Below are 23,171 nucleotides of genomic sequence, written 5' to 3' on the forward strand. Positions count from 1 at the left end.
TACAGAACAGTTGATTGAAACACACATGCACACCCATAGCCACTCACACTTGCACATACACACCCTCATGTTTATTCATGCTCAGACAAATGCACTCATTGGATAGCAGTCCCGACTATCCACACGTGCAAGCTCACAGGAGTCTTTCCCTTCCTTTCTTTCTCCCCCTCCCCATTTCTCTCTTTCACACTCATATACACACAACTTACTTAAACATCCAAAACTCCAGTACTTTTTAACCCCTCTCAGAAAACTAACAAATAATTAGTATTGTAGGAAAATGTTTGGAATCAAAATTTTAAATTATGATGTATTCTATAAACAAATTTGATAACACTCGATATTTGTAAATTATATGTCATAGTATACAGAAACACAAATTAATTTTTAATTTTTAAAGTTGCATTTGTTTATTCAATTTTAGGCTCTAATACTATGATCGTGTTTATGCATAATCATTTTTAGTGAAAAAGTGACAATCATTTTCATTACAAAATATAAATTAAACTATAACTTTATTGTTTTCCTAACAAGAAGAATGCTTGCTCTGGTGATAGTTCTTCAATTTATGATTTATGAAAGTTAAACAAACGCATCTAAACAAAATATTCCTGATCAACAACAAATCAGTAACAGCAAATAAGTGAAAAATAAATTTTAAAAAGGATGCTTAAATTTTATTTGACCAGAAAACAATAACATATTCCATCTTGTTCTTTTGGTATTTATATGGCTGCAAAACAATAAGTGTTTCTCTGTTATGTTTTAAACTATAAAATAACTACTTGCTATACCTGAGAATTGTTCATGCTGTAGAAAATAGTAAAATATTAAGTATTTTATGATTAAGTCCATTAATGTTGAAATAAGAAATGTATTCATTTGAAAACCTGAAATACTTCAGAAGTATTATTACAAAATTTATACTCAAATTTAAGTAACATTTATAATTTTTTACTCATCAAAACAATATGTGCCAGGCAGAGAGGAACTTCAAGCCACAGAAATATATAATATAATACAATAAAAGTCAACTATATTACTACCTTGCAGGGATATTAAATATTGATATTTTATTAGTTATTTTCCTAGGCCTATACACACATACATGCACACATACTTTAAACACTGAATATTTACTATACATAGATTTTCTATAATATGTGTCACATAACACATATTTGAAACATTTCCTCAGTTATGAAATATTTTTCTAAAATACAGACTTGATCAACTTTTTTCTGGCCATGTCAAAGATCTGTGAGCAATAGAATAGCAAGACTTCTACTCTTTATGGAACAGCTAAATTTCAGTAGATCAATTTGGTTCTAGAATTAACCTTGTGATAAGCTGGTGTACAGAATATAGGGAGGGTTGGCTGTTAAATCCAAATGTTAAAACGAAAAAAAAAAAAAATACCCTGAGAATGTGTGCAAAGGAGAAACACTTAAGGATTAAAGGGAAGAAAATTACATTGCCTTTTTATAGCTGTTAGCTTTTTTCAAAAAGTAGTTTATCTGATCAGTTAAATACCAAAATATTCTTAAGAATGTGCTTTTTTCTGTTAATTCAAATATGTTACTTTCTTTATTATCTGTTCTATTTTCTCCTCCTGTAATTTGTAGATAATTCAGGGTGCATGTGCTCATTGCATTGGAAAATTCAGATTCAATGAGAAGGACTTAGAAGGCTATTCCAAGATTCCTCCCCACCCAATCCATGGTCTTCAAATTATCTTTCAGCAAGTTTGTAATGTTTTTTGTCCTTTTGTTTACTAATATAAAAAGCATAAGTTGTTAACACATGTCAATAATTCTTATACACATTCATGTTCATAATATTGATGGAGAAATATATTCACCAGAAGCCCATCCAAAAATTTTAATGATGACCAACTCTTAGATACCCTTTTCATAAAGAATAATAAAAATCATAGGAACTATATTACATAAGTTAGGTGAGATTGTTTTAACATATTCACAAACTGAAAACATGATCAATATTACATATTCATATTCATAATACACAGAGGAAGTAGGTGTATAAAATCCATTTGGACAAGCTTAAAGCGTCCCTCTGGGCAATTTCCATGTTGCACCTTTATCATTACATTTAGAATTCTGTTGGATATAATGATGCATGAACTGTCCATAACATCTGCTAACCTAGAAAAAATTTCCCTAGTGGTATTTCTCTAATATCGTATCAAATCTATTTATATTGTTAAAGGGTGTCTCATGACAATTTTATAAAATATACATGAAATTATCTGATGCTATCAGGCTTCCCGAGATGTTATCCCCATGGATTTTACAACCTGAACATTTCCAGTTTTTATTTTAGAATTGGGGACAGATTCCATGCATCTATGTCAGATATTAGAATTTCTCTCTCTGGATTTGTTTTTGCTTTTTTACAAGATACCCTTTCATAGGGACTTCTGTTAAAGTAACCTCTTCAGCATGATGATCTGCTCAAGGTGAAAAAATTCAACTATTTTTTTTTAAATAACAATTGATGTGATAGCATTATACATACAAATAATTGCATACGGTAGGCAGATAATTCGATTAATTTATTGTAGTAACAATTATTCCACGTCATGGAGAATATGTTTTGGCTCTTGGATCAAGAGAAAAGCTATAGTCCTGGTCGGGTAGTTTAGTTGGTAAGAACATTGTCCTGATACATTAAGGTTGCAGGTTCCACCCCTGGTCAGGGCACATACAAGAATAAGCCAATTAATGCACAAATAAATGGAATAATAAATCGATGTCTCTCTCTCTCTCAAATCAATAAAAAAAAATAGGCCACATTATCTGGCTACAAAAATATTTTAAAATAATAGATAAACTATAATAAGCAATGGGTCTTTGAGGTGTGCAATGCTATTGAGGTAATACCCATAAAACACAATCTAAATGTTCAAATATATAAAATATAGTGTAGATCATTGGGGAAGACAATCTGAAATAAGCTCAGCTCCAAATATTATGCTTAAAATCATGGAGTATTTTGCCAATAAGGGTTCTGCAATCATATTTAATTATTGGGTTATTTCTTGAGATATTCAGAATGTATATATATTAATGTCAAAATAGATTTGAATTTGTCAGGACAAATCAATTTTGAACTTATGTTTTTTGCAGGATATTTTATCTGGCAGTTCTATTTGTAAATTAATTCACTATTAAATTTACAGAGATTGTGTCACAGAGAATAAAGGAGTATTTTTCTAATTATGGTCTCAATTAATAGCTTAGGAACACAGAGAAGAACGTAATATTGGCAAACTTTCTCACTTTATGATGATTTTATCACTTCAGGCAATCTGATATTGAAATAAAGTTTGATAGATATAATAACACAAACGTGAATAAGAAAGTTGTATTTCGTACAACTATATTCATGAAAAATTTTCTATGGAAATTTAGAGGAAAGATATCAATATTGATAGGTGGCAAGATCTCTCTTAAAGTGACATTTTATGATTTCTTAATGTCTGTCCTCCTGTTTCTTAATCAATAGTTAACATTCATTTTTTTTTCAATGACTTTTATGCTCTTAATCACAAGTATCTACTTTTAATGTCTATAGGTTTTCATATACAAATATTTCCAGTTCTTGAAAGACAGAATAAAATCAGTCCTGTTTTCTTTTAGGAAACAGTAATTTTATCTAGAGTGTCATAAGTTTGTTTTGATTTTTATACTTTTTTTTAACCTTTTAGTTCTTATTGAAACTGTTTAGCCCCTTGAAGATCTTCTCACTTAGCAAACACCTACCCATTCTCATTTAATTTTCCATCCAAGTCTCCTTTTCAGATCCGAGCCCATTTACAAAAAAGAGAGCGATGGATATTGGATCTATCCTAGAGCATTGTTGGACATATCCCTTGATTCTTTTCTTTTTTAAAGTTCCTTTTTAATTAATATTGTTCCCCCACAACTTTGAATCTTTTCCAATCTATTCTTAAGGAAAAGACACCTGAAATTGTCTATGAAGTTCATTCACTGTTTTGTTTATTTGGTTTTGCCCTCTATCAAGGACAAGGACTATTTGTTTAAAAACCTTAAACTAACAAAATAAATTTAGCAAAGACAGCTCAATTACATAAATAATTCAGAGCTGAGATTTCTACTGAATCATTTATCTGGCTGTTAAAAAAAAAAAAGAATTTGGGCCAAAGTACTTAGTAATAAGGCCTGCATGTCCAAAGTTTTAATAGAATGCTTTCAAGTGGCAATCTTCAAAATAATCTTGATGGAAGCTTTAGTTATTAAAGAAAGAAGCTACCATTCAGTATCAGAAATAAAACCTTGAGTTTATTATTTGCCAAAGAAGAAAGATATGCATCGTAGATACTGTGTAGCCTGGCACAGCACATTGTGTTCTATAGGGTTATAGGAAGCATAGAGGCCAAGGAATGGCGGCCTTTCAGAGGAGTGGGATTTCCACTGACTGATACTCTGTTACAGTTACTCATGGACAGCTCTTCTTGATCATGACATGCTTAAATCTAGTCTCAGTGGTTACAAGTTGCTATGGTTAAAGAATAAGTTGTCCTTTCCTTCTAAGAACAAATAAGAACACCTATGTAGTCCAAGACTATGGAGTAAATCAGAGATAGCAATTTACTAGTCAATTGCAGGTAATCAAAGAATTATTTTGACTATTGGCATTTTTTGTGATTTGTCTCTTTAGAAGAATTAAATCACATATAGCTATAGTGGTTAGGTTCTTCTTTCCTACACATGGATGTTAGGGGTAAAGGACTAAAGACTCTCTACAGAGGGTCTGGAGAGAGCTTGACTTGATATCTGTGTGTATGTGCGTGTGTTCGCCGTGCACACATGTACATATTCATCTTCCAAATGTTGCATAAAGCCACCGTGATTTATCTTACATAGTGCCTGACCAAAAACAGCTTTGATTAATTTGGCCCAGGAATTTGCAGGACACCCCACACACTCATATTATAATTAAAAAGGCATTAAAACTCTATGCCTGTTCAGTCTATCCCTAGTTAAAAAACCTAACTTGGTAATTCACCCTACCACTAAAACACACTACCTATGAGCTCTCCACCTGAATAAAATGCACCATAATTCACATAGATACTCAGGCCAAAAAAAATTTTTTGACAAATCATATCTGCTCTATTTTCTCATATTCTAAAACATATGCAAGTCTGCATAGCTCTGCTTTTAAATATGTTCACAATTTCCATCACTCACATCCTCCCTTGCCTGATCCATTGGAGTGATTTCCTGTTTCTCAGTATGCACCTGCTTTCCATTCCTCATTCTGTTCTTGTTCAACATTCACACTGAGTTGTCTTTAAACCAAATATTATTTTGACACTTTTCTATTGAAACCTCTAATGTTCCTCAGCTTTCCCAATTAAAATACAATTAAAAGAAGTTCTGGATGCTGGCAACTTCTCCATCCGCATTTTCTACTAATCCTTTTAATTCTAATCCACCCATTCCTGTACATACCATGTAAACAATCAACATGGCGCCTCTTATGCACACTTGCTGTTTTCTCTGGAATATTCATCTCAATATATCTATGTAGCTTACTTCTTTATTTTATATATTTTTTTAGAGCTTCCAACATAAGGTATTTCTTATTCTCTTCCCCCTCTTGCTTTCTTAACGCATCACTACTTAAAATATGTTATATTTATTTATTTATGTATTACTTCTACGTCTCATTGAGGAATTTTTTTTTCCTTTCTTATTGTTGTACGCCCAGCACCATTAAAAATTTGGAACATAGTAACTTTTTCATAACGCATCACCTCAGCTAAAATAAGTACTGACCAACCAATAGCTTATCCTAGAACTTCCAGTGGAAGACTGGGGAGCAAGGCTGGATATGCGTTGTCCTTTCTCTCTGCCACAGACCCATTAAATGGAACTGTAGCTCCTTATTGCAAGTGGCTGGTGTTGAGTATGCAAATCAAGCTGAATCAATGAATGGGCCAGGATGGGCCTTAATGAACTGATGTAAAATACATTTGGAATCAACACTCTTTAATAGTGATTTTTGTCTTAATCCATCCATTTGAGTCATATAGTTCTTTTCTCTGGTAAACAACAAACACACAGAATGAAGCTTAAAATTCCTGGGAACAGTCTCCTAATGAGGAATTTTCCAAACTCAGGTGTAATGCTAACTGCTGGTGTCTGGTCCCAGTGAACTGCTCCGTCAACTATGAGAGCATGTTTACTCCCATGGTGACCACTTAACTCATCATTCCCCAGTTAAGAAATTACATGGAAATTAAGAAAATATTTAACATATCAACGTAAAAAAGTTGGAATTTTTGTTTAGTTGTTAAATTATAACAGGTTAGTCCTATATCTCTACTCTTTAATTATTCATGAAAATTTTATCAAAGGCTTAGATTGTTTTGTTAAGGAAAACAGGGGTCCCTTTTGGATCCAAAATGTCTTATATAGTTACTCATTTTTAAGACCAGTAATAAAAGAAAATTACTTTTTGACATGCTAAAATTTCATCATGTACTCTCAGATTTATGAATGTTGTTCACTCACTCCTAGATAATTGTGGTTTCTGTTCTTGCTGTTTTCAATATAATACCTACCAAAATGAACATTATTCAGACTAACTTCTCAATAAAAGTCCTTTAAAAATCAAAGTAAGGACATGAATAAAAAATTAGCTGACTTTAGTAAACAGGATATTCATATAATTATTTTCTTTCCACCCAACAGTATACTTTCAACCGTATCTGGTCATTTCTCCCTTTATAAATGCCCAGAATGCCTAGCCACTCTTCCATTTCAAAGATAAATTATATATTTTGGATAGTAGCCCTTTGTCCATTATATGGTTTGCAAACATTTCTTGCATTCTTTAGTTTGCTTTTTCATTTATGGTTACTTTCTCTAAGTTTGATGTAGTCTCATATGTTGATTTTTGCTTTTGCTGTCAAATCCAAAAAATTATTGTCAAGACCAATGTTGTGGAGCTTACTCCCTAGGTTTTCTTCCAGAAGTTTTATAGCACTGAGCCTTATGATTAAGTCTTTTGTCCATTTTCAGTTAATTCTTGTGAGTCGTATAAGACAGGACTCCACTTTCATTGTTCTTCATGTGTTTACCCAGATTTCTCAACATTTTTCATGCAAGTTGGTTCAACCACTATGAACAATAATATGGAGGTTTCTTAAAAAATTAAAAATAGATCTACCATATGATCTTACTTTTGGGTATATATTCGGAGGTGGGAAAAGGATTTCAAAGAGATGTATGCACTCCCATGTTGATGGCAGCATGACTCACAATAGCCAAGAAATAAAAACAACCTAAATGCCCTTCCAGGGATGAACAGCCAAAGGAGATGGCAGCCATGAGAAAGGAGGTCATCTACCATTTGTGACAACACGTGAATCCTGAGCACATCATGCTAAGTGGGATAAGTCATCCACAGACTAGTCCAGTATGAGATCACTTATCACATAATCTAAGAAAACCAATCTAAGAAAACCAGAGAGTAAAATGGTAGTACTAGGTAATAGGGCTTGGGGAACTGGGACAGATGTTCTTTAAGGGTACAAAGTTAAAATAAGTAGTGAAAAAGCCTTAGAGATCTAATACACAGTGTAGTGAATATAGACAACAATATTGTGTTATACTCAAACTTGGTATGAGACTAGAACTAAATTATTCTAACCACTGAAAAATAATAATCATGTAATGCGATAGGTGTTCATTATCGTTACAGTGATAATTTTACTACAACATATAAATTAACATATTGTACACCTTAAATTGACATAATTTTTGTTATATCAAATCTTTCAAAATATAATCTAAATAATCATATGTAGGTAAAAACCACATGGAGAATATTTGTGTGTGTGTGAATGATTAGATGGAAATGGGACCTAAATCATGATAATCTGATTAAAACATCATATGTACTGATTATTAATAAATACACATTTTAGGCAATAGTTATCCACAATGCCATGTTCAGAAAAAATATTTTCAAATATCTTGTTTTTTGTTTGGTTCAAAACATTTTTTTAAATTTATTTTTCTTGTTGAGATTATTACAGGTGTCCCCCTTAGTGTCCCCTCCTTGCCCCCCTCCACCCGGCTCCTGCCCCACCCCAGGCCTTTACCATACTATTGTCTGTGTCCATGGGCAATGCATATATGCATATAAATTATTTGATTATAACTAGTGAGGTTAATCAAATGTCTTTGGAGTTTAGGAGACATAATAACTTTTATGCTTCTGCCCTGCCACTGTGTCTTCTATAATTGCATGAGCTCATCAGTAGTGCACTGAAGATGGCCAGTATAGAGACAAGAGAGAGATGATTCTGCGCATCCCTTCATAACTTCTTTTCAGTAACATCATAATTATAGTTTGAAATGCATTGTGATGGAATTATTTACACTATGTAAATTTGCAAACATTGCAAATCAGAGCTGAGTATTTTGTTTGTTTTATGAGGGATTGTACAATTTACCACCACAACTAACAGTAGTAGATCAACAACAACAACAACAAAAGAGTATATTGAATCAATGTTTAAGTTAATTTCTTTATTGAGAAATGCCTGATATTAAAATAGTTTATTTAGAGTTCACAGAGGACAGATGGTTTGGGAACTAATTTGATGTGACCAACATATTTCATGAATTATAAAAAGGTATCTGTTCTGATGATATAAAACAATCTAAACTTCATATTTCTATATATGTAATAACATGGTATATCATAATTCTATAATCTTTATAAATAAATAAAGTACACAAGCCATTTATTCTTTAGTATTATTAAAACTAAAACAAAATTCCAATGTTTGGAAATCCGTTCTTAGCTCGTAAAAGACTCATTTTGCTAGTTAGAAATGCACTTTACAAGAAGTGCGAGTCTAGGTTAATAACAAAATATTCCCAGTGTAATTTTTATTATTCACTACCTTGTGTTTTAAAATGTGACATAAAATTTATAAACCATATTTTATTATTTAATGAATTTTTTGAAATAGAGGGAATTTTTTCTCTCCTGAGAAATTAAACCTGCCTACTTAGATTTTAATACTTCTAATATTAATGTACTAGAGGATTTTTGAAATCCTGCATGCAAATATAACTAAAAGGACTCAATTATGTTATTTTATACTATAGGTAGAAGTAAAGTAATTAGTTTCCTTTTAGGTATTAAATACTCTCCAGTATTTAGTAGCTGTAATTTCATAACCCATTTATGAAATATGAGAACAAGTTATAAATTATACCTAATCTAATATGAAGAATAAGTTTATATTTTCAATTATGTATGTGGAATAGAATTCTTAAGTGTTTTGATAAAAAAAAAGTGTTCTTAGTTTGTCTGACAATGATAGAGAAAAGGTGGACATATTTCCAGTTCCAATCCGAATTTCCAAGATTCCCCATTATTAATAATGTACTATTGAATAAATGTTGAGCACGGACTTTGGCTTTGCTACTTACTACCTCTGGGATCTGGAGGAAATTGTTTAAGCTCTGTATTTCCTCAACAGTCACATGAGAATAATTACACTACAAAGCTCGTAAGGTTTTCAATCAGATTAAATAAGAATATGTGTAAGATATTTAGAACAATGTCTGGCACATTAATTAAGAGGCTCTAAGTAAATGTAAGCTCTTGAAAGTTTTTTCTTTTTTTCTTCCCAAATCTCAATACATTCTGAAATGACTGTTATGAGATTATTCATATCATGAAAATTGGTACTGATGGGATGAAATTTAACAAAGACTTGGAAATATTTTCATTGTTTTAAATAACAGCGATACCAATTGAATGTTATTAAGCAGCAAATTTTCATTCATACATGTTAATCATACTTTGCCAATAAGTACTTTATACTTTGTATGTGCTAAATCATTTCTTTCTATTTGTAGCTTTTAGCCAGCCAGAGATTTGTCTTTGACTTCTTTATCTCCTGTCAGTAGGTTTATTAATTCAACACTCCAAAAGATATACTTCTATTAAAATTAATAACGATACAATATTTTGTTAAAAAGAAAAACTACAGAGAACTCACTACAAACGTGTTTCAAGCTTTTTTCATGAACAAGTATAAATCAGATATAAATTGCTTATGTTTTAGTTGTTATTTTTTTCTTTGTATTAAATTTGTAAAAGTAAACTATAAATAATTGTAGTTTTCAAAATATAGCTTATCCTTGAATCACTTAAGGAATGGATAAAATGAACACCTTTGCCTTACTTTAAGATACTCATAATTATCATTTCAATTCCCTTTTCTGATCCTTTTGATATAAAGTTTCATGGTTTGATTCTCAGTTAGGTCACTGCCTTGATCTCCGGTAGGAGGCATAGAAGGCAGAGAGTTGACGTTTCCCTCTCACATCAATGTTTCTTTCTCTCTCCCTATCCCTTCTTCTCTTTCTAAATCAATAAAAAGCCCAGCGGGTGTGGCTCAATGGAGTGAGCATAGTCCCATGGACTCAGAGGTCCCAGCTTGATTCCCAGTCATGACAAAGGCCTGGGTTGTGGGCTGGATCCCCAGTAGGGGTGGTGTACAGGAAGCAGCCAATCACCGTTTCTCTCTCATCAATGTTTCTACCTCTCTCCCTTCCCATTGCTCTAAAAAAACAATAAAGACATATTTTCAATAAAATAATAAAAATAAATAAGAATCAATAGAAATATCCTAGAAAATAAAATAAATTAGCCCAAACATCATGTTTAAGTATAACAAATTAAGAAACATTTTAATCATAAGAATTTAACAATAATTCCCACTTCTATGTAAGTCTATTAACTCTAGCAAAATTCCACTTATTCCCATGAAAAATATGCTACATAATAATTAAAAATTCAGTATTAAATTACTCCAAAATTGAAATTGAAGAGTCTGTACATAGCATTATTGCATGGTTATTCCTGAGCTATTGAGACTCTTCTGGATGTTTAGTGAGCATTAAAGCTTTTTGGTTAATGAAAGCATATCAGAAATATATGAGTATAACTGTTTTTATATAATTTTACTGTAAAATAAAAGCTGTAGAATCGAGTATAATTAATTTTGATAAATCTAGGGCAACAAAACAGACTATGCATATCATCCTGCATAATACGTACTCAAGAAAAAGTAATACAGCCCTGGACAGTTTGGCTTAGCGGTTGAGCGTCGGCCTGCGGACCAGAGAGTCCTGGGTTCGGTTCCCACTAGGGGCACATACCACTAAGTAACTAACTAAATAAATAAATAAGAAAAAATAATACATTTGTGTGATTTTCTTTCTTTTATTTATTTTTTCTATTTTTATTTATTTTTATCCTCACCCGAGGACATGCCTCCATATTTTGTTCAGATAGAGTGGGAGGGAGAGAGAGAGAGAGAGAGAGAATCATTGATGCGAAAGGGACACATCGAGTGGTTGCCACCTGCACGACCCAACCAGGGCCGGGGACAAACAGCAACTGAGGTCTGTGCCCCCAGCGGGAACTGAACCTGGGTCTCTCTAGACCGCAGACCGGCGTTCCAACCGCTGAGCCAAACCAGCCAGAGCCTTTTGTGTGATTTTCAACAAAGAGAAGGTTTCAGAAGGTTTACAATAATATTCAATGTGAAAAAAATTTATTTATCTGGAAGAAAACATCTGGAGATTCAAGTTTTAGATTTCTTTCTATATTTGAGGTTTTTAAAATTTTTCTTAAAATATTTTGAGTGTTGAGATTTTCTGCATAAATACTTTGTATTTGTTCATTTTATTCAGTGGGTAGATGGTAATTTTTTTAATTGTCAATTTTTAAAATGAATCATCAATAAATTAATCAGATATTTTCTCTTAAAAAATATAACTTCAACTGATGGCTATTAGAGTTTGGAAATTTTGTTATCTAAATTTTTGACAAAATATAGAAAAGTTAGTTTAATGATAACTCATTACAAAACAAAACTAAAGCTACCCTTATCTTGATATTTAAATGTGACAATTTTTTTATTAGTTGGCTATCTGGTCAGAGTGCAATCCCAATATCTATTATATTTTCTTTTACACAAATTGATCTGATTTTCATATATTTTTAAATGCTTTCAAAGATATCAGGTATTTTTGTTATTACAAGAAAGAATTTATGTCCTATAGTTGCTAGATTTTGAGGTAATATTTAGAAGCCTTGTATTTGAGTTCTGAGCCTTGAAGTTTTGTAGCTCAGTAATCTTGTAAAAAGTTAATCTCTCTGATAATGTGTTACCTTATTTTAAAGGAAATATATTATCACTCCTAAGAATTTATATTGATAAATAAAAATGCTAATATGGTAAGTGCTTTTTGTAACTTGTATGGTTCTGTGTACAAGTTATTATTTATATATCTCGTTCTTCATCTAAAAATAAAGTGCTATCAAATATATTTTAATAGGTATGTTTCTTCTTGGAAGCTTTAAAAGTACAATAGAAAATGATGCACCAAAATGATAGCCAAAGACTGTAATAAAATCTTGCTTGATGGATTTTATGTTCGTTTTATGCACATCACATTTTGAAAGTACTCCAAATAGTTATCACTTTTACTACAAATGAAAGGAATGGGCTATGAATGACAATTGGCATACAGATTTTTTTACTGTGAAGATTATGTTTTTATAGAAATTTTAGAAGAAATATGTTTAAAACTAAATATATGCATGCATGCTCATAGTCATATACAATAAATATGGAGCCAGAGTTTGATGAAAATATGCATATGTTATGAGATATTGAAACCAAGCAACGGTCTTTGGGTCTGGGTTTGTTGTCTCAAAAAATCGAAGAATTAGTTCATGGACCAAAGGTAAGTGAAAAGTAAAATTTATTTGAAAGATAGACAGACTCCCCACAATGGGGAGGAGACCCAAATGTGTTACCCATGGGGCTCTGTTATCTAGGAGTAAATATATACATTGCTAGCCTCTGATTGGTCCTTTCAAGGAATTCTGCCTTAGCAACATCCATACATTTTAAAGCTTATGTTTCCTGCTTGATTGGGTTCAGCCCTAGGTCATCTATAGGGTCCTTAGTGGCTTCCCTTTTTATGATAATTTCAACTTCTCCCAGACTATTAGTGAGGAGGAGGGGAAACACCCTTGGAGAAACCCTATGCTTGTTTTTGGTTTCTCCCCCAAATCCAACCTTGGTTTCCTATAATCCTTTCTAAAGTAAGCTGGATTTCAACAAAGGAAACACACTCCATAGTTTCACAGCAGAAAGTATTCAGCAATCCTGTTGCCTTGCTTGAAACCAACCTTTCGGGGGGGTGGGTGGGTGTGTGGGGGTGTGGGTGTGTGTGGGTGTGTGTGTGTATCATTGTTGTTATAATTGACTTATGCTCCTTCCAAGAGCTTCTAATTGGTATTTCTATAAATGGGGGCTAGGAGTTTCTCACCTTGGGGACACGATTTGCAATGTGGGTTTTCGTTTTATTTTGAGATATAGAGTCCAAAATAAGCCTCCAGATAACGCTGTGTACTGGGTTTCCTGCCTGTGTGCTGAGCTCCAAGTCATCTCAAACTTCCTCCAAGTCTCAGCCATTCCTTCCCATGGTCCCATCCCTCACTGCCTAACCTGCATCTACCTCTTCAATATAATACATTCTATTATATTCCATTCTGTTTTGGTCATTTTTTAACTTCTGATTATAATGTCAGAATGATTTTGTGACCTCTGCTTTGAGAGAAATATGCAGGGTTTTTTTTATATTAAGAAAAAAATCTTTTTTTTTTTTATATACTTTTCAATTACAGTTTACATTCAATTTATTTTGTATTAGTTTCAGATGAACAGCATAGTGGTTAGACAATCACTTTACAAAGTGCCCCCCCAGACATTTTCAGTACCTACCTGGCACCATACATGGTTATTATAAAATTATTGATTATATTTCTATACTGTACTTTACATTACCATGACTATTTTATAACTACTAATTTGTGCTTAATCCCTTCAATTTTATTACCTAATGAGTTTTTTTTTCATACATTCATGGGAACATCGCAAAGATAAATTGATGCCCAGTGTGGAAAATTGCCCCTGAACTATCATCTAAATTTTTTTCACTCAATACCAACACTTGTCTCTCTGACCACACTTTTAAAACAAGTTTGATTCAGTAAGAAATTTAAAAATATCACTTTCATTATATAGATAATATTTTTAATCAAAAATTAATTATTTTTATTTTTATAACATGCACCCAAACCTAAATCTAAGTGATATAACCTGCATATCCCAGCATAGGAATAGTTAAGAGCACAGCCTGCTATCCGGATTTGCACTCCAGTATTCCAGCTGTTCTTGGTGAGTTCTTCTATTTCTTTATCTCAATTTACTTAATTATAAAATGGAGATATAAATAACGTGAACTTTGTAGAGTGTTTATGAGAATTGAATGAGTTGAGCCCATTTATTTCCTGAAACAATAAGTTCTCCATGTGTTAACTTCTATTATTTTTGTCTATAAGCTATAATTTGTTTATAGCTGGTGAATACTTTAGATAAACTTTTTTTTTTTTTGATGACCCCTACATTTACTTATTTAAAAATTTTCAATTATAGTTGACATATAATATTATATGTGTTTCAGGTGTACTACCTAGTGTCATAAACCCAAATGGATCTTAGATATTTGCTTAGACCATACTTCATCTCATCAATAAGCTTTCCTTTTGCAAACCTACTGAAAAGAACTACATATTTACCAAATTCATCAAGATGTAAAAACAATGTTCACACTTATTTCTTACTATTTAAAACTGTCATTCTTTTTTTTCCAATGTTTTATTTTAGGCTCTGTCCATCATTAGTCAATAAACCTGTACTCTGCTTTATAGTAAAAAATATAGTAATAGCTATGTATGAATGAAAGAATTACAGATGAAAGGAAAATCTCTTTAGTTAAATATTTAATATAGTATATTAAAGGTAAAAGTAGGCATAAAAATAGCATATCAACTTAAAATAACAAGCCTATGTAGTTGTCTGTGAAACATAACATTGTGCAAATAGCTTTATAAAACTATGTCTAAATCTAAACTTTTAAAAAATAAACTTTGTCGCTCAAATTCTTTATACTTTTCATTGTTTATATGCTTATTGCAAAATAACTATTTAAAAAGAGTAATTTTTTACAAAATATCACCTGTTTCTAAAACAGACTGCTATGTATCTCACCACCCCAACATTGAAACAAGTGTCTAATTTCTTCACAGTCCTGTGAATTAGATATTTTCACTGCTCTGTGCTCAGCTTAGCTCTGCATCTTGACCTGATACATTCTTGAAGTAAACTTCAGTTGTGGTAATCTAAGATTGCCTCTTCACATGTCTCCAGTTTTCTGGTGACTACTTCCCATCCCCTGCCAGCTGTATTGACATATAATCAAAATATAACATAGTGTAAGTTTGAGCTGTGCGATGTGTTAATTTACTAAACAAATATTGTAAAATGATTTAGCACATTGAGTCAGCTAACACCTCCATCACATCACATGATTACCATTTCTCTCCTGTGGTGACATTTAAGATCTACTCTCTTTTACACACACGTATGACCCTTTAATGAGCTTCTTTTTCTCTCTTTGCATATGGCCTCTCATCCTCACAAAGACTATACAAGGCTTCTTTGCATAGTCTTCTCAGAGGTTATGGAATAATTTGGTAAGAGCCAAAGAGACACCTTGAGGACTGACTATTCTCAGAATTCCTACATCAATCTTGTAGATTCTATTGGTAAAAGTGAGTCATAATGTAAGCTAAGATTCAATGTAGTAGAGAAATAAACCTTATTTCCTTATAGCAAAATCATACTTCAAAGGGTATGCATAGAAGGGTAGGACAAATTGAGGGACATGTGTGCAATGCACCACATGCTATATCTCAAGCTAATACTATTTGGGGATTTATTAAATGAATAATAAAATCCTTATGCACCCCAATGACATGATTATTTAAAATAATTCAATCACATATCCACTAACATAACTTGTTCTTAAAATTCTTTTATTCAAAATTAATTTATTAATTACATGTGACTAAATTAAAAACCTAAAAATCTAATTAAATATATTATTTTAATATTATTAATCTTGCTGGCTTCAATTCTCCAATCTGGATTTAACAGAATATGCATTAATAGTGGCTTGTTGTGGACTGGATTCTTTCTTTCTATCTTAAGGCTGCTTAACCATCATATTAATCAATCTTCTTATTATAGAATAATAAATACTTCCATTTTAACAAGTTACTGTAACCAATTATTTTCTAAGCTTTGAAGAGGCAATCTATTTAATACCCAGAATAATGTACCCAAGAAAACATATTGTTCTATGAACATTTCTTCATGGGTTATTTTAATGGGCATATTATTTTGTTTGTTCAGTATATGCCACCTATTCTTTCAACATTTTTAATTTTGGTGAAAGGTTTTCCATTACTGGTTCAGATGATTCATGTTTGTCTGATTCTATCCCTTTATTCTAATGATGGACACACTGTCTAAGGCTGCCTATGAAATGTCTTCTCTCCCCCTGTGAATATCTCATGATTTAGGCCTGTCCTAGTAACTCAACTTGGCCTAAGTAGAGTTAGACTACTTATTTTGAATAGAAATATTGATGTCTTAGTATTTGTTTTTCCTGGAGCCATCAGTGGCAACTGTATCTACTCTGAGGGCTTAGCTTACCCTGATACTGAAGCCAATATACCTGAAAACAGAGCTAAATTATGTAAGACAGTGTCTTGGCCACATGTAGAATGTCCAGAGCACAGCATGCTCGACAGAACAGCAACCTCTGGACCTTGTATGTCCATCAACAACTAAGTTTTCAATTTTGTTTAAGTCACTTAGCATTTTTTGTCTGTGTCAGATTATTTTATTTATTTTTAAATTTCTTTTTAATTATAGTTGATATATAATATTATATTAGTTTCAGATGTACAACATGATGATTGGTTTTTAATAACAAGCCACATATACAGCATCAAAAATAAAATGTTTGCCAAGATTCTCACATAATACAACATCACAAGGGGGTAGATGCAAATGGGATATCAGTGCAGTAAATCTGTTGACATTGTGGAGATGGTACTAAGGGCTCCTTTTTACTTGAATGTCTACTTTGTAACGAGCATTTTCTATCATTGCCTTTTGCTATTTGGAAACCTCTGTTTCTTGGTAGAGCATGTCATCGTGTCATTTACATTTTAATTGACATGGACGCAAATTTAATTAAATTAATTTATTTACTTCAAATAAAGTATAATGTTGCTTTACATTTTCATTTTATTTTGTTAAAACAAAATTTCACTAATACACTTTATAGAATTAAAGAAAAATATTTTCAGTTGGGTCTATCAGGGCAAAGACAGCAGAATTCAGTATCAGCAACTGACAATTTCAGTTAATGTCAGTGTCAAGTCATATAAGTATATGAGCAGTGAGGTATGTTTGCAAACTATTAGAGTGTGTTGCAGGAAATGGTTATCAACTTTATACAAAATTTTAGAAAACTGGTTAAATACTTTTCATTATCCAAAAATATTTGAGAAATCTAATTTGATTAATCTACTTTAGATATAGCTATAGGTAAATTTTGTCTATTAATAAATAAAATGACAATTTTCATTTTTAAATTGTCACATTTTCAACTTTGTAATGAATTTATTAATATTGGCAACTGTGCTAACGAGACTTCTATTCATCTATTTAAAACAATCTCTAAGTAAATGGCCTCCAACTGAGTATCAACGCAAGGATTCTGTACTGTTCAGTTGCACTGTCAAAAGTACACACCACCGTAGGAAACCAGAAAACCGTCTAAACTTTGAATCAAAACTGTCTCAACACAACCAGTAATAAATACTTCATGGCTTCTCTCCTGCACAACAGAGCCAAATGTTGTCTAAGGAAATTATGTAAAAATTGTGTCGATACAAAGGAAAGAAGGTGAAGAAGATTTGGTTGAGGAAGAGAAGGTAGAAGGAGGGTTAGAAGAAATTTTAACAGATATAAGTAAACATAACTTTTAGTTTCTAAGAAAACTAACATAAATTTTATCGATTTATAATCATCTACATTCCTAAATAATGTCATTAAATGTTCTTTAAGTTATATTCCACATATTTTTTTTTTGTTTCATTATTTGTTTTTCTTTTATTTAGAGATACCAATCCTAAGCATATAGGACACACACATTTAGTGGGTTTACCATGAGCAAAAAACAATTGTCCACATTAAGCATATCCTAATGAAAGCTTATGGACATTGAGTATAAGAAAGACACCATTTAAAGAGTCAAACAAAGTTTTCTAATTTTTTTTAAGTGGAAAAAACCCAGGCTATCAAACATTCCACAAAAAGAATGAAATCATATAAGAACTCAGGAATAACTACAGGATATTCAGTAGGAAAATGTGAATAGCAAAAACTTATATTGAGACAGGATATTATTTAAATATAAATTCAATAGTTTTGATAAATCATACTGAGGAATATTGTTTCCATGATGCTTCCAAAGTAAAACACTTGAAAGATTAACCATCTCCAAATAAAAATAATGTGTGCAATGCAGCGAAAGAGCAGAGGTAAGTGACGATGCATTAACCTCAGAGCGCAGATGAAAACCAACATGGTCTACAACAGAATACTGTGTGTGCATGTGTGTGTACCGTGCATGCACACGTGCACTGTTTCTCAGCCAATATCGTCAGAATGATCTAAGAAAACATTTCACAGAATGAAAATAGAAGATAGACTGTAAAATAATATTGCTTAATGCTTTTGTGGTAATAGTTGGAATCCATAAATGATCACAAAAATATAGCAAATGAAGAAGGCTAAAAGTATATTTAAAAGTATGAAGGTGATCACAAAGATCAATGATTATTTTGATTAAAATTTAGTAGTGGAAGACAGACAATGAAGGGAGGATAAAGAGAAAAAATACTAATAGAAAAAAATATATATATAAATGTACATATGGTATCAGAAGTCTCCAAGCTCACACTCAGATTCAGTGATTTACTAGGAGGACCAACAGCACCAATAAAGATTAAAAATAATTATTAGGGAAAAAAGTAATCACAAAGATTGATACATAATCTCATGACTCTTAGTTAAAATCTTTTTGAAGATAAAAACCACCAAAGAACTGATTAAAAAAGACAAAATCATGATACTATATGCAAATACATTTTAATACTGTATATAATGGATATTTCTCTAGAAACAATATACAGTTTTCTTGAAAAAAATATATTATGTCCCTTTCTTTGTGTGTGTGTAAAAGCTAAAGAATTCTATTTATTTATTTACATATAACTATATAAATGTGTGTGAAAATATTAGATATAATATATAGGTAAAATATTAGGTATAATATATATATATATATATTAGGTATAAGATCCATTTTACAATTTAAAAAACAAGAAATAAAATACTTAGGAAAATTAACAAAAACTATGCATGCTTTATAAAAAATATAAAGCACTGCAAAAACTATTCAAAAAGAATTAATTTGATTAAAATGATTATTAATTAGAGTGGTGTTTTAAACTAGATTTTATAATTTTCTCGATTTATGAGTCTAATTTAAAAGTCAAGAATATTTGAGTTCCTGGTGTAATATAGTTGTGGTGTCTGTCTCTGGGTGAGCAACATTCACTCCAAAAATGCATTCCAAGTTCTCTCTCTCTTCCCACCCCCTCATGCGTTACATCTGCCTTAGAAATAGCAAGCAGGAACAAAGCTTACATTTGAAAAACAGCAGGAATAGAGACTCATTTGTTGTTGCACAAAGATTTCTGTCAGGCCAACAAAAAGGATGCTAACCTCCTCTGGTGGACAGTAACGCCTCCATCCAAATGCTTCGATGGTTGGTCTCATGCTTTAAAAACTCTCACAGTCAGAATGTTCACCACAGAATAGCAATCTGACAAGTGGGTGTGTTTAATGTCACTTATCTACACAAAAGGCTAAAAATTCTCCCAAGCAGTCTCTGATAAACAGTATCTCTTCTCACCAATATTTCAATTATCTGGTTCATTGTTTAATGAAAATATTTTTTTCAAGAAAGCAATGCTGTCTGCATGCTATCAGTATTCAGAAATGTCTGTAAAATTAAAATATAGTTAATGTAATGATTATGTAGAAAATAATCCACGTAGCTTTTAAAATCAATTTAATTTAAAGGTCATGCTAATTTCAGTCTTCAAGATGTATATAGAGTGTACAATGAAACCTGATGCTGTGAAAAACAAGACTGTGATCTGAGTCTCGGAATCAGGTGTCTGGCTACTTCTGTCAATGTATGTGATAAATCAGCATTATTATTAATATGTTGAATATTAAAATATAGCATAGAAGAAAAAAATCATAAATTTGAAGTCAAGCTGCTAGGTGTGAATTCTGGATATTCAACATATGACCGTAAATTCAGGTAAATTACATGCATTTCTACACTCAGTTTTTCATTTGTAGAATGAGGATAATACAAGTAACTTCTGAAATAACAGCTGTGAGAATTAAAGGAAAAAAACTCTGAAGTAATCCCAGGGGTATTTACCACCTAATCAGCACTGGGTAGGTGTTAGGGGTTTTATTACTGACATCATTATTATCATTACTGTTATTATCCCTCTTACCAATATTACATAATAAATTGATTAGCTACAGAGCACTGAAACATAATTACGTTGCCTGGTTCTTTTAATTCAATTTTGTTCATTTTTGTCAATTTTAATCATTCACGGCAAATCAAAACAATTGAGACAGATCTTACAATTCCTTGAATTGCCATCCCAATTGTGCTTCTAACTTGCTAGTCATAGGCCATGTCAATTTTTGAAATATCTGGTGTTTAAAAAAAATAAAAGCACTGTGGCTATCAACTTCAAGGTCAAGATGGAAGAGTGAGCACATATTAAGGTATAACCACTTCTTACTGCTCAAAACACAGTAATGTAGTTGGAATATATTTTAAAGTACTCTAAACTACATTTCCAAATGCAAAGATAACAGAGAAATCTCCAGAGCTGGGAGAAGTCTGCGACAATGAACGCAGGAGAAATAGTTACACAAGGGAAGCAGTGCAGACCTTGAAGGCCGACATCAGTGGCTGTAGTTGGAGAGCCTGTGTTAGGAGGCGCCTGGCCACTGCTGCCGAGGACCATGGAGAAACCACGGGCAACTTCCTCTGGTATCCAAAGATTGCACACAAATGGGACCCAGGCTAACTTGTTTAACCTTAGCCGTGTTTGCAGTAAAATATTCCTCACCCATTCCTCACCAAGCTGATCTAAAGGAAACACTGATTCAAGGTAGGAGAATACTTAAAGATCAGAATAACAACACACATACACAAACTAAATATAAACCACCACTATCACAGAGTCACCTCCTGGAAAAGTATTATCCAGGAATAATAAACTCACAGCAAAGAAACTAACACACACATGCACACATATCTTCACACATGAAGTGAGAACATTGAAAATTATGAAAACCATTGTAGTCACTTCCAAAGATATGACACTTCATACCAAATATATGAGAAATATAGAGCAATGATGAAAGAACAAAATTTAAATATACTTAAAATTTAAAAGAAATAAAATCTATTCACAATGTCCACTGAACATAAATAAAGATTATGTATCAAAAGCCCCATGTTTAAAATAATCAAGGAGGAATATATCACAATTATACTAATAATGGCTGAATTATTTGAGGACTTAACACATCCTTCTTTTTCTAAGCCTTTTATATTCTATATCTCATTTAATCCCTACAAAACCATATTATTAGCCTCTTTTTTTTTTTACAAATAATGAAAAGTGAGTCAAAAGGTGATAGAATGGCAAACACAACAGGAGAGCCTTTGAGAGCACATTTAAATGTACAATTTTAATATCCACTTGACAGGAATCATACAATAGCTAAAAGCAAGACACATTGTATTCTGTGACGCTGCTTTTATAGTGGGTAAGCCACCCTGAAAATGTTCAAGTGACCTGCCTTGATGCTGGAGTAATGCACACAGAAGAGAATGGTTAGCATGTCCTTTTCCTTCCCATAGGTCTGAGTTTCAGCTGAGTATCTGACATGAATTGTGATTAGCTCTTGGTGTTAAAAAAAGAACAAAAATTGCAATGTTGACAAAAATGTGTTAACTGTAATAACACAGAGATATTTTCAAATCAATCGTTTAGAGAAAGCAAGTGCATAAGCTGTGGCAAAACATTCGGTGCCAACTATATATGTTGTTTTGTTTTATTAATTTAAGAATTCTAGAAATATTTGAAAAATAATTTTGGTTGTAAATCTCAGCAGGAACATTTCAGCGACAAAGAAGTATCTGGATTTTAAATGAATGTCTTCCTCTTTTCTTTTACAGCTTTTCTATTTTAAGGTAGGGCGATAGCTTCTGCCATTCATGATTCAGACTTACGCCTCACAGGAGACCTTAAACAGCTGTCAATTGGGTTACTCCAGATTCCCAGAAGGTGATATTCTTTTCCATTTTCTGCAAATAATATATTAAAACCATTTTGATCATTCTTCAAGTCCAATAACCAATGTCATTTTAGATAAATATAGAGCTATATTTTCTGATCTATTTGTTTCCCTTTTCACCTCTCATACAGTTTAAAGTAAAGTATGTACTAGCTTCAAAAAGGACCACACAAGTCTTTTTCTAGCCGTGACCACCCCTGAAGTGTTGATCCTTTGGATACTCTCCTTTTAGACGCCCAGGGCTCTCTTTCCACTCACTTCTCTCAACCTTTTCCCCCACTTCCCCGCCCCGTTACTTTTCCATGAAAAATTGCCTCAGCTCTCTGACAAGGTGTTCAGTGGGCACATACCCTTCTTTTACTGGCATGCGTATCCCTCATTATATCAGCAATTTTCAACCTTTTCCATCTCTTGGCACAAATAAACTAATTAGCAAAATTTTGCAGCATGCCAAAAAAATATATTTCCTGCCAACCTAACAACAACAACAAAAAGGTATAATTTAGATTCACTCACGGTGGATGGCTATTGTGTTGGCAGTTGTCATTTTTATTTGGCAGTCTAAGGGAAAAGAGGTCAATGCCCCTAACGAAATAGTCAGGTATTGCATGTT

The sequence above is a fragment of the Molossus molossus genome, unplaced genomic scaffold (assembly GCF_014108415.1).
Source record: "Molossus molossus isolate mMolMol1 unplaced genomic scaffold, mMolMol1.p scaffold_m16_p_3, whole genome shotgun sequence".
In the NCBI taxonomy this organism is placed as follows: domain Eukaryota; kingdom Metazoa; phylum Chordata; class Mammalia; order Chiroptera; family Molossidae; genus Molossus; species Molossus molossus.